Raw genomic sequence first — 13,718 nt, 5'->3', positions numbered from 1 at the left:
AGTGAAGGAGAAAAGGATGGTGAAGATGATGATGAGGAAGATGAGGAAAAAAGTGAAGAAGCAAATGACAAGGAAAGTGGCAATGTCACCACTTCTCATGAGGGAAGTGATGATGATAGCATGATGGAAGATTAGCAAGCCTTGGAGACTCCTACACTCTCATGGTTTGTCTATTTCTCTCTTTGTATTTTATTTCATTTTGATCATTGTTGGAGTAGTCCTAGCCCCATTAGAGGACTCACACCTCGGTACCATTGAGGTGTTCTCATTCTATTGTTCCCATTTTCAAAATCCAAAATGACAAATTAGTCTCATGCATAGCATAGTGTGTGCATGAACTATACCCATCCTTGGACATTAGCAATAGTGTCTCACTCGGTTTGGGGAAGTTAATGCATACACAACGGGAGGTAATCTAAATTATCCTCTCCGTCATAACAAAAACCATGCATCATGTAGTGTAGCTTAGTATAGATTGCATTTAGTATAGAAATCATGCATCATCTTTGCATAATTTCCATCATTTTGGCCATTGAGGACAATGCCCATATTAGTGTGGGGATGGGAATTCTGACATTTAACTCTTATTCAAAAATCCAAAAAAATTGAAAAATTTCAAAAATCATAAAAATTTGAAAATTGAAAACCCAAAAACATGTTTATTTCCTTTTGTAGTCTTGTATATATTGTCTTGTATATATTGTGTTTGTTCATCCTTTTTCACATTGATTGACTACGCCACATCCGAGACATGAGGATATTGAAGACCGCATGGTATGATCTTTCCAATCTCCTTTTTCCTATTTATGTTAATGACTATGTGGCTTTATTTTTATTGATGCGGTATAAATAATGTGAATTTAGGACTTGTATTTAGATTATTTGGCATACTAGTTGGTAGAGTCATTTGCATTAGGATGTATATATGTTAGTTGCATCATGGCATGTAGTTGCATATTAAAAAATTTTTGCGAAACCGTCTACTTGGGAAGCTTGACAAGTGTATATAGGCCCTAGTAGATGCTTTTTATTCTTAAGACTTTGCTTGTTAGAATACTTGTAAAACACCCTAGGATGTGTCATACTAGTATCCTTTGACCCATGGATTAAGGCCTAGTCAAGAGTACCTTATGGTGTGATAACTCCTTGGCTACCGTTTATTCCAAGGTGACCCTTGAAACCATGCATCCATCCATCCATCATCCATGTTCTACCACATTTTTGTCATCAAAGGGAATGGGCACAAAAAGAAATCAATTTGAGTTCAATGAAATGAAAAGTGAAAGAAAGTTTGCAAAAAAATGCATCAAATGAAAAGAGGAGCAAAAATAGAACTCCTAAAGCTTCAAATACAAGGCACCCTCGTTACTAATTGGGGTGACTTTGAAAATGTTCAAAAGAAAATGCAAAAAGTTGTCAAGTGTTGAAAATGCCAAAAATCAAAAGAATTGGCAAAGAAAGTGTTCTCAAATGTTATATGCCACAAGAAATTGGGGGGAAAACAAAAACAAAAGCAAACTCCCAAAATGAAACTCAAAATTCTATTGATCCCTTTATCCATCATATCCATTTTTGTGCATGGTAGAGAGGGGACGACCCTTCTTCTTGTCTAGGCAAGAGGGGGAATTCCGCGATCCTCCAGTGTTTCTAACACCATAGGGAGTCTACTCTTGACAAAAGCATTTAACGATTGAGGACAAAGGTACCCTAGCTTGACACAACTTGGAGGTGATTTATTGGTATCCTTCTAGGCTTAGTAGTTTGAAGAAATTGTATCTATGAAGGAGTGTGTACCCTTGAATTGCTTCCCTTGTAGATAATTTCCGCCACTTAGATGAGGAAAGTGGCTATTCCTTTTGTAGATGCATCCATTACTTGATTTTGTGTGCTTAATGTTTGGATGTGTCGCCATTTTGGCAAGACCCACCTTGCCTTGCAAGAAGGCATCCTACCTCATGGTTGTCTTGTTGTGAGTTGAAGGGACGGAGTGAGACCCGCTAATTGTCTCATATCGGCTATATTATTAGGATAGGTTAGTATTGGTCCTAGTCTTTGTCACCTCTTTACTCGGGACGAGCAAAGGTTCGGTTTGGGAATATTTGATGTGACCATAATTGGCGCATATTTAGCCCCCGAATTAGCCTTGTTCCCATGCTTTTTAGTGCCTATTTGGGTCATTTCTTATCTTTAGTTCTTTGTTTTGCATATTCTTTGAGATTTTGATCCCTTGGTAGGAAAGGAGTAAGAATCTTGCATTTTCATGGCAAAACGAGACTAAATTGATCGAATTCAATGACCAAGCATCAAGGAGAGACAAGATTAGAAGGCCTTTGTACATATTATAGTAGAAGAGCAATGTTGAGAAAAGATCCTTGAGTCCCCAAGGAAATCCCCAAGGAATTTATGAAGAAAATGAAAGAAAAGAAGAAGATTTGTTGCTGACTGACAATCCGAGCGGATTGTCACAAATCCGTCCGTCCCCGCAAAGAAGACAAATCCGAGCGGCTTTGCCACAATCCGCTCGGATTCTCCCTCCACAATCCGCCCGGATTCCCTTCAATCCGCTCGGATTCCAACGCCAGAATCCGCCCGTCCCGACCCTATTCCGTCCGGATTCTAGCACAAAGACGGATTGTCTTCTCCAAGCTACGAAGAAAGAAGCCCTTCTCTCAGAAAATACCGGCTCCTCCTTGCTCAACTTAAAAGTGTAATTACTAGTTTAGCCCTTAGTTAACCCTAATGCATCCTCCCTAATTTCCACTATAAATACCCCATTAGTCTAATTAGAGGAGCATGTTCTTCTTATCAATAATTAGTGTAGTTAATATCAATCAAATCTCTCTTTAATATTGTAATCAAGTATTAATCAAGTTTTAATCCAAGTTTTAGTTCTTTAATCTCTCTTTTGTTCATCCTTTATTTTGGGTAATTGAAGATTATTTGGGTTATTGTTGGGAGATTGACAACCTCTCAATCAAGCATTCAAGTACTTCTATTATTTTTGCTTTATTATTGGAATCATTAGTAGGTATAATCTCTTAATCCCTTTTTAATTATTGTTAATTACTTTCATTTATTAATCATGTTTCATATTGTTGGTATGATTGACAACCTTGCTAGCATGATCAACATGATAATGAGTGAGTAGTCTCTTAGCTAGGGTTAATGGGTGATTAGGGGAAACCAACATGGGGAATGATTCATGCTTAAATTAATATGCTTTCATGTTTTATTTGCTTGCTTGTTTTGATCTCAACTCATGCACATGTTATATTTGATGAAATGCTAAGCCTATGAATCCTTGCATTTACTATCATCTCTTATCTTTTCAATGAGACTTGTAAGACATAACCCAACTCGAGTCTCATTAGACCATGCATGTTGTTGAGTAGGGAAGATTAAGTCGACTTGTAGGTGTTGTACAATCTAATCGATTCGGCTCCGGGACCCAAACTTTCCTAGGATTGTAAGATATAACCCAACTCAATCCATCACAACAATAATTGCTTGCTTATAATTTGAGAACATGTTTGTATGATCATATCTCATGATTCCCCTATGATCCCATGACACCCTAGATCCTTTAATCAATTGTTTACACCCCTTTAATTCATCTTGCTTGTTTGTTTTCATTGCTATTTTAGTTTAGTAACCTTCTACATCAACCCAATTTGTGACACCCCTTAGACACCACTAGTTACAATAGAAATCTCATTTCAACTCCCGTCCCTTGGGATCCGACCTTTACTTGCCTCTTTACTAATTGTAGAGTTGTTTGTGGAGCTATAAATTGTGTTTTGATTCGACCGTGACCAACGACCACATCTTAATTTGTGAACACTTAGCGGGATCGCATCATGCTTCATTCACTCCACGATGGTTTTGCGCTCTTTAGAGCCAATTACTATATGAATGATTTGAAGAAGAGTCCTCATGCACTACACTCCCTTCTCGTACAGACCGAGAAGGACATGAAGTTTAGTGGGAGCCTGAAACAGGATGTTCTCGTTGTGTCAAACAAGGGCAAGGGTAAGGGCAAAGCTCAGGTAGACCTAGCAGTAGGCAAGCCGAAGTTTAAGAAGTCGGGATCAGGTAAGAGTGGGCCTGGTGAGTCGAGCACCTCACCAGGCGCGACAAAGAGCAAGACCGGTAACATGGAATGCCACCATTGCCACAAGACTGGGCATTGGAGGCGTACATGTCCTGTATACCATGAGGACATAAAAGCAGGTCGCGTTACTCCTGTTGGGGCTCTGAAACATCGAACCCCTCGTAAAGGGTGAGGTGGACCTGCGTGTCGGGAATGGAGCGCGAGTGGCTGCCGTCTCGAGGGGAACATATGTGATCCAGCTTCCTAGCGGATTTGAGTTATTTTTATATAATCGCTATTATGTACCCAGATCTATCCAAAAACATTATTTCGGTTTACGCACTTGACAAACTTGGTTTTTCATTTGTAATAGAGAATAATAGCTGCATTTTCTCATTACACGATATGATTTATGGCAAGGCGGTCTCCATGAATGGAATTTATGTTTTAGATCAGACCACCGAAATATTGCACGTAATGAATAAAAAGTTAAAGGTTGGTGACAAAGATCAAACTTATCTATGGCAACTGCCGTATGGGACACATTAATGAGAAACGCGTTAAACGACTCATAAAGAATGGAGCTATCTCGGCATTTGATTTTCAATCATTTGGCACGTGTGAATCATGTCTCATTGGTAAGATGACTCGAATTTCCTTCAAAGGTGTTGGAATGCGCTGCTGTGACCTATTAGGACTCATACATACGGATGTGTGTGGACCTATGTCAATCACCGCACGAGAAGGCTATAGGTATTTTATCACTTTCACGGACGATTTAAGTAGATATGGCTATGTCTACTTAATGAAGCATAAAAGTGAGTCCTTTGAGAAATTCAAAGAATACCGGAATGGTGCGAAACCAACAGGGTAGAAAGATTAAAACACTACGATCAGACCGTGGTGGCGAGTATCTTTCACACGAGTTTGATCAACACCTTAAGGACTGTGGGATTGCCTTACAGTTAACTCCACCTGGAACACCTCAATTGAATGGTGTGTCCGAACGGAGAAATCGAACACTGCTTGATATGGTTCGATCCATGATGAGTCACACCGTATTACGATTCATTGTGGGGTTATGCTCTTACATCACCGCTCTAATACTTAACCGAAGTCCGTCTAAAGCTGTTGACAAGACTCCATATGAACTATGGAAGGGAACGGTCCCTAACTTGTCCTTTATACGGGTTTGGGGTTGCGAGGCTTATGTCAAGTGGAGACACGAGGATAAGCTCGGCCCGCGATCGGTCAAGACATACTTTATAGGTTATCCTAAAGGAACATTTGGTCATTACTTCTATTCGCCAACCGAACAACGTGTATTTGTTGCGGCCAGTGTGACATTCTTAGAGAAGGAATTTCTCGAGAACGCGAAGAGTAATAGAACCTTCGAGCTGTCGAAGATTCAAGAACCAAATACCGAGCAACCATTGGAGGAACCAGTTCCTTCAATCCAGGCTGCGGTTAGTATTCCTGAGGAACCTAGGAGGTCGGGAAGAGTCTCTATTCCTCCGGACAGATACATAGGTATGGTCGAGGAACATAACATAGATGACATTCTGCTCTTAACGAGTAGTGAACCCGCAACCTATAAAGGTGCCATGACTAGTTCCGACTCAAAGCTAAGGCTTGAGGCCATGCAATCCGAGATGGACTCCATGTATGAGAACAACGTATGGGATCTTGTTGACTTGTCTGCTAAGGTTCGTCCCCTTCAATGCAAATGGCTTTACAAGATAAAGCATTCTGTGGAAGGTCAACAAGACATCTATAAAGCACGACTAGTTGCTAAAGGTTTCACCCAAGTGCCAGGTTTGCACTACGATGAAATTTTTGCACCCGTGGTCATGCTGCGTTCCATTCGGATTATCTTAGCGATTGCCGCTTTTCATGACTATGAAATTTGGCAGATGGATGTGAAAACCGCCTTCTTAAACGGTTATTTGGAGGAAGAGTTGTACATGGTACAACCCGAAGGTTTCATCGATCCTGAGCATCCTAAGAAAGTGTGCAAGCTTAAGCGTTCCATTTATGGACTTAAGCAAGCTTCTCGGAGATGGAATCATCGTTTCGACCAAGTGATAAAAGAAAATGGATTTACTCGATCGGTCGAGGAACCATGTCTATATATCAAGTCGAGTGGGAGTAAGATTGTCTTCCTAATATTGTATGTTGATGACATACTCCTGATTGGGAATGACATACCTCTCTTAACTTCGGTAAAAGTATGGTTGAAGAACCATTTCCAGATGAAAGATCTGGGTGAGGCACAAAGAATTTTGGGCATCCGTATCTATCGAGATAGATCACGTCGGATGTTATCTCTCAGTCAGGAATCTTATATAGACAAGATTCTAGAGAGATTCAACATGACTAACTCCAAAAAGGGGTTCCTTCCTATGGCTCCAGGGGTGCATTTGAGCAAGTCTCAGGCACCAGAGACACCGGAAGAGAAAGAGCGCATGACACGGATTCCTTATGCCTCGATTATAGGATCAATCATGTATGCCATGATATGCACACGTCCGGACGTGGCATATGCATTGAGTATGACGAGTCGATTCCAACAAAGATCCGGTGAATCACATTGGATGGTTGTCAAGAACATTCTTAAGTACCTACGAAGGACTAAAGATTGGGCATTGACTTATGGAGGCGCTCAAAAGCTATGCGCAACCGATTCTGCAGATGCTAGCTTCCAAACGGATCGAGATGACTCGAAATCTCGGTCTGGATTCGTTTTTACTCTTAATGGCGCTACGATCACCGGAAGAGTTCCAAACAAAGTGTTATAGCAGATTCTACGACTGAGTCCGAGTACTATGCCGCGTCTGAAGCTGCAAAGGAAGCGATATGGATGCGTCAATTCTTACAAGGACTATCTGTAGTGCCTAGTTCGAATGACCCGATCACCATCTATTGTGACAATAGAGGTGCCATCTTCCAAGCTAAGGAGCCTAAGTCTAGCAACAAGTCTAGACATGTACAACGGAAAGCTCATCTAATCCGAGATTACGTGGAGCAAAAGGAGGTAGTGATAGAAAAGATTGCTACAGATGATAATATAGCAGATCCTCTCACTAAACCATTACGACAAGATAAGCATGAAGGGAATGTTAATTCCATGGGAATTAAACGTGTTCCTGAGTTGTAGTACTCTTTTATGGATTAGATTCATTTTCTCGTGTACTCTATACGACATCATCGTTTTGATATTTATATATTTTGTTTTTCATGTGGAATTTATACGACAATTTTGAACACCACAAAGTGAACTGAACAAACATTATATTTTGGTCCTTAATTGCCCACGTGAGCTGATAACTCTGGCAATTATTTTGTGACGTTGGTTGATGGTGGGTTCAACGAGCCATAAGTCAAACGGTTGACCACCAATCACGAGGCGAGTTATACGGATATCTCGTAGGACACAATTGTGACAAAGACGTGGAGTCCTAAATGTTTTATAACATTCGGTGCCAGGTCGTGGATAGGACCTCCATGGTGATCCTAAGAGTCGATTCTTTTGACTATCGACTGTCTCTTGAGATTAAGGCAGATTTTGGGTGACTTTGGTTTCTATCTCACGGTCATCCGTAACGGGGGCCAAGTAGATTTTTTCTGGGTCATTTCATCTTTGTGCTTAGATCGGCGGAGTCGAGTTGAAGGAAATATTCAGCCTTTATCGGTACTCAATATTTCTCGGGGCCACTCGAGGAGTCAGAATCAAATGCATGGCCATGCTCGAATACGGATTCGTTTTATCAGTTAAGTTACTCTCTAGTCGGGGAAACCACTCTTGATACAAATCGATTGTAAAATACGACCTTTGCGGATACGGATCTGCAAATTGTTTTACATTGAGTGGGAGAAATTTTAAATGGATATGAGAATCGGTTATCGCACATACACTTGTACGGACAAGTGGGAGTTTGTTGGAGCTGGTGTCCTCCAGTTAGTGCGGATAACGTTATTGCACATACACTTGTACGGACAAGTGGGAGCTTGTTGGGGCTGGTGTCCTCCACAGTTAGTGCAATGACATATAAATCTCTAAAAGGATCAAAGGGTATACTTTTGTATTATTATCAGTTGGTCCACGTTTATCAATAACGGTTGGCTTGCTAGATAAGTTTGACGTTATTGTCATACAGATGGCGGTGATCAACTGGTCCCTAAAAGTCAGACCTATAGGATACGTTTGAGAGATGTGACGGTATGAAAATACAGTCATATTGATGCCTAATATGACTAAGCGGCTAGTCGGAGTTATTGACTAATAATTAGTCAAACGCGATGTTGAGATATTTATTTAATACGGATTAAATAATAATGGCTAAGGTGAATTAAGCAGTTAATTCGTAAATTGAATATAAATGATTATATTTAATTAATGTATATTGAATTAATTAATTATACAATATTGTCATTGTCGGACAAGTATTAATATGTCGACTAATTCATGCTACTAGTCGATATTTTAATATCCGATATAGGATGACGATTTATAATTAAAACCCGTCATATACATTTTAGCAAAACGAATCGGACCACGAGTTAAATAAGGAGAAAGTGGAAAGCCCACTCCCCCCTTGAACTCACGGTTTGGACGAGTGAAACAAAAGGGGAGGCCTTCTCTCCTTTTGACCTAATCATTGTCATTTGCACAAAAATTAGGGTTTTGGAGGCACTCTCTCTGAAATCCTAGATCTCACATCAGAAAACTCACAAAAACTCTCTCAATATTGCAAGGCAATTAGAGAGTACTTTCTAGCACAAGGGGCATAGTCTCAGACGATCTTGGGTGCAACGATTAGGAGGAAATCTACGTTGATTTCTGTTCTTAGGCCGTTTTATACAAAGGACCCGAGGTTGATTCTTGTTCTTTTATCGTTTCTCTTGTTTTTTTCGTTTATGACAATTAATCACATGATAAATTGCGTTATAGTCCTTAATTTTAAGGGAATTTTACGGATATTTCCCTACACTAAGTTGATTTATACAAATATTATCCATTTGCCTTGTTCTACCTTTTTGATAGGGTTATTTTGAGTCGTTGGCCTATCAAAATAAATCCTAAAATACTACTAACCGGTAGGTAGTGGCAAGAAAGGGTCGAATCCACAGAGATGAGGGTTAATTGTTCTATTTGCTAATATTTAAGTTCCTCTTAAAGTAACCGTGTTCTTGAAGGATTTGATTAGTTTGCTAAAAACTAATTGCGATGTAAATAAAGACAAATTCAATATTATTAAAGAGTCTAGGGATCAAGTTCACTATTACGTAGTCATCCGGGGGTCAGATTTAATTCATTAACAGAGCTAATTACGTTGTTTAAGGTTATATGATCGGTCGACTCAGTATTCCCTTTAGATCTAATTTAACTTGCAGTCGCTATCATTAAATTATCTCTATTCAGTTATCGCAGCCTATATTGATTCTAACCCGGTCGGTAAAAGTCTCAATTCGCTATACTAGTCAATTAACCCTGGCCAGTAATTAACTAACTAAATGAAGAACAATAAACTGGACAACAACGAATAAGCAATTTAACTATCAATTCATTAATTAATCCCCCTTCTAACAACCTAGATCCCCATTCACCCTAGATGAATAAATTAGCTACGCATGATAGAAAGAACAACAACAACAATAATAATAATAGAAGACATGATTAAAGATATGCAATAAGAATAATAATAATTGAATAACTATTGAAGGAAGATTAATAATACCATAGCAAATTAAGGTAGAACGAGTTGTAGATCCGAAGACAATAATAAAAGAACTAACCTAAGAGTTTTAGAGAGTTTTCTACGGTAAATTATATGTAGCTAGGTAAAATAAAGCGTAAATATAACATAGGGTATGAATTGGGTATTTATAGTAAAACATAACCGACTTAAGGTAATTGCGGAAAAAACCCTGAAACTACTGTGTACTCGATCGAGCCTGGGTGTACTCGATCGATTACATTTCTCAGTTAATCGAGTCTGCTTGGGCTTGATCGAGGACTCTCACTGTTTCAGCTCTTTTCTTCGTGTTGTCTTCTTCACTTCTCTTCCTTTATTCTTCTAGATTCTCGTGACATGCTTCGTTTATTCTTTCATGCCCACTCTGCGGTGCTCATTTCATTCCTTTGCTCCAGAAATGCATCATTCCTGCATTAAACACCGAATAACGGAAGTATCGACATTCTAGCATAAACTGCATGTAATTAATATAAACTAACACGATAACCGTATCAAAAGTAACTAGGGGGTTATAAATATGTATATAATTATGACTCATCAAACTCCCCCAAACCATCTCTTTGCTTGTCCTCAAGCAAAGCATCACACAATACAAAAGGCAATCATACAAATGGTGAATAAATAACTTAGAGCTAATGTTGATGCACATACAAATCCCAAGCTATCCATATCTATAACAAAGCAATGACCAAGGTGTACCAATAAAACAAATTCAAAGGTACGGGTAATAGAAAACGCAGCTCAAGTCTCAAGTCATCGTACTATAGACGAATGCCAAAAACCTTTCGATCTTTTTTTTTTTTTTTTTTTTTTTTGGGGAAGGTTAAGTATATTAATCATCAAAAAACCACAAGAGTTGGTATACATCACTTCATCAATAAAAGAATACAATTGAAGAATAAAAGAATAGACTAGGATCCTATGCCTTCAAACCAAGTCTTGTCTTTGCTCTGCAGGGTACTGATATTATGCTTCAGGAAACGAGTTTTAATGTTAGACAAGACCAGTTGCACAGTGACAGCAGGGCTCTTCACTACCAAATCAATTCTTGATTCATTCCTGACTCGCCAAATCCAGTAGACTAAAGCAACATGACATGCACCAGCAAACCATCTCTGTAATTTAGTAACATTCCTGCCAGAAGAATACCATTGTACCAGGTGCTGCAACCTAAACTTGATGTTCAATTTTTGCTGCAGCAGACTGATACAAGCCTTAGAATACTCACATTCATAAAGAAGATGCATATGGGTCTCAAGCCAGGCAGCACAGATAGGGCAATACTGATCAATCCCTAGCCCCATTCTGATAAGCCTATCCTTAGTGGGCAATTTCTGGTGAAAGAATTCCCACATAATAAAAGAGTGTTTAGAAAGATTAAGGGAATTCCAACAAATAAATCTCCATGGAACCTTAGGCCTCTTCACCCTCAGCCAATCATATCCAGAAGCAACAGAATAAGCATTGGGTAAATTGAGCCACCTATTAGTAGTGTAGGCTTGCTTGAAAGTTTGCATAATAGTAGTAATCTTTTTCCATGACCAGCTACAATCAGTAGGGGCCATATAATGATACCAGTTTGTACCTTTCATATAAACGTGATTAACCCATCTCACCCAAAGGTGATATTTCTTACTAGCAAGCCACCACACGTACTTCCCAAGTAGAGCCTTATTCCAGTTTTTAGCATCCTTGATACCCAGACCCCCTTCATCCTTAGGATGACAGCACAAGTCCCAGCTAACATTAGGAGTTTTCTTGTAATCAGAACCTCCACTCCAAAGAAAATTCCTACAGATAGAATTGATTCTATTCATGATACCACTAGGTATAAGGAAGATGGTAGCCCAGTATGAATGCAGGGTAGCCAGAACAGAATTAACCAGAACCACCCTCCCAGCATAGGATAAATGCTTGGCTCCCCATCCCCTAATTCTAGCTACAATCCTCTCAGTAAGCTTCATCCCCTCATTTTTTGTCAACTTTTTAGAGGAGATAGGGACTCCCAGGTACTTAAAAGGAAGGGAACCCCTATGGAAGCCAGAGACCTGTAAGATAGCTTCAACAATACCAGTACTAACCCCATTAAAATAAATATCAGATTTACTCTTATTCAAGCTCAATCCAGAGGCAGCAGAAAAAGTTGAGAAAGCCCTAAGAATCCACATAATAGAAGCTTCATTAACCTTACAAAATAATAAAAGATCATCTGCAAATAGCAGATGATTCAACTTAAGGCGACCACAAAGGGGATGAAATTTGAAGTCATCTTGTTGAGCAATCACTCCTAGGATCCTCGACAAGTATTCCATATACAAGGTGAATAGGAGGGGAGAGAGGGGGTCACCCTGCCTTAAGCCTCTCCTCCCCTGAAAATATCCAAAGTTGTTCCCATTAATAGCTAGAGAGTAGGAGGGGCTAGTCACACAAGCCATAACCAGACCAATAAACTTAGCAGGAAACTTCAAAGCTACCATCATTTATTGTAAAAACTTCCACTCCACAGAGTCATACGCTTTTTTTAGATCAATTTTAATAAGACATCTTGGTGAGGCAGATTTTCTATTATATAATCTTACTAAGTCTTGGCAAATAAGGACATTCTCAACAATATTCCTCCCTTTTATAAATCCACCTTGGTTCTCACTGATTATATCAGGTAATATTCTACTCAATCTCTGACACATAACCTTAGCCACAACTTTATAGACTGTGATACAGCAAGCAATGGGACGAAATTCCAATACACTTGTAGGATTTGTACTTTTAGGAATAAGAGTAAGTGTAGTAGTATTGACCTGCTTGAGGAGCTTACCAGTCTTAAAGAAATATTGAATTGCATCAATAACATCAGGGCCTACAATCTCCCAAGAGTCTTGAAAAAACTTACTTGAGAATCCATCAGGTCCAGGTGACTTATTAGAAGGAATGGCCATCATACACTCTTTGACTTCAGCTGCTGTGACAGGGGCCAGGAGAATATTCTCATGATCCGCAGACACCAGAGGACCAGTCCTAACAGTAGGCCCATGCACATCAGCAGTAGGCAAAGAAGTGCCTAAGAGGGTCTGGTAATATTGAAGGAAAGCAGACTCAATCCCTGAGCAAGTAGTATACACCTCTCCATCAATTCCAGAAATACTCATTACTCTGTTATGTATCTGTCTGGTTCTAATCTGACTGTGGAAATAACGAGTATTAGCATCTCCATAGGCAAGCCAGTCAACCTTGGCTTTTTTACTCAAAAAACTATGTTGGATTTTACACAGCTGCCTGTAGGAGTCAGCAGCAGCTCTCTCAGCAGCTAGCAGATTAAGATCAGCAGGGTTAGAATGCATTTGTATTTGAATATCCTCCAATAAGGCTTTGGCAATCCCCACTGACTTATCTACATCAGCAAAACCATTCCTATTCAGCAGTTTAAGAGGAGCCTTGAGAGCTTTGAGTTTATGCACAAGTTTAAACATGAGTGTCCCAGAAACATTATGATTCCAAGCATGCTGGACAACAGTCTTAAACTATGGAGCCATACTCCACATGTTATAATACCTGAATTGAGTTTTCCTTTTGGCAGTAGAGGGTCTCCTATGACAAACACAAGGGTTGTGGTCAAATAACCCCTCAGGAAGGAAATGAGCATAAGAGTCAGGATAGATATCCAGCCACTCAGAGTTGATCATGAACCTATCAATTCTAGAAAAAGTTCTAGATGTAGGAACTTGCTTGTTGTTCCATGTGAAGAATGCACCCTGACCTTTTATATCAGATAAACCACAATAATCAGCACAATCTCTAAAATCAGCAACCTCATTCCACAGTACCTCCCTACCAATTCTCTCATTATAGTTCAACACACTATTGAAGTCACCACA

The sequence above is a fragment of the Silene latifolia genome, chromosome X (genome assembly GCF_048544455.1).
Source record: "Silene latifolia isolate original U9 population chromosome X, ASM4854445v1, whole genome shotgun sequence".
Taxonomy (NCBI): Eukaryota; Viridiplantae; Streptophyta; class Magnoliopsida; order Caryophyllales; family Caryophyllaceae; genus Silene; species Silene latifolia.
The sequence above is the reverse complement of the archived record's forward strand: the minus strand, read 5'-3'. Positions refer to the sequence as shown.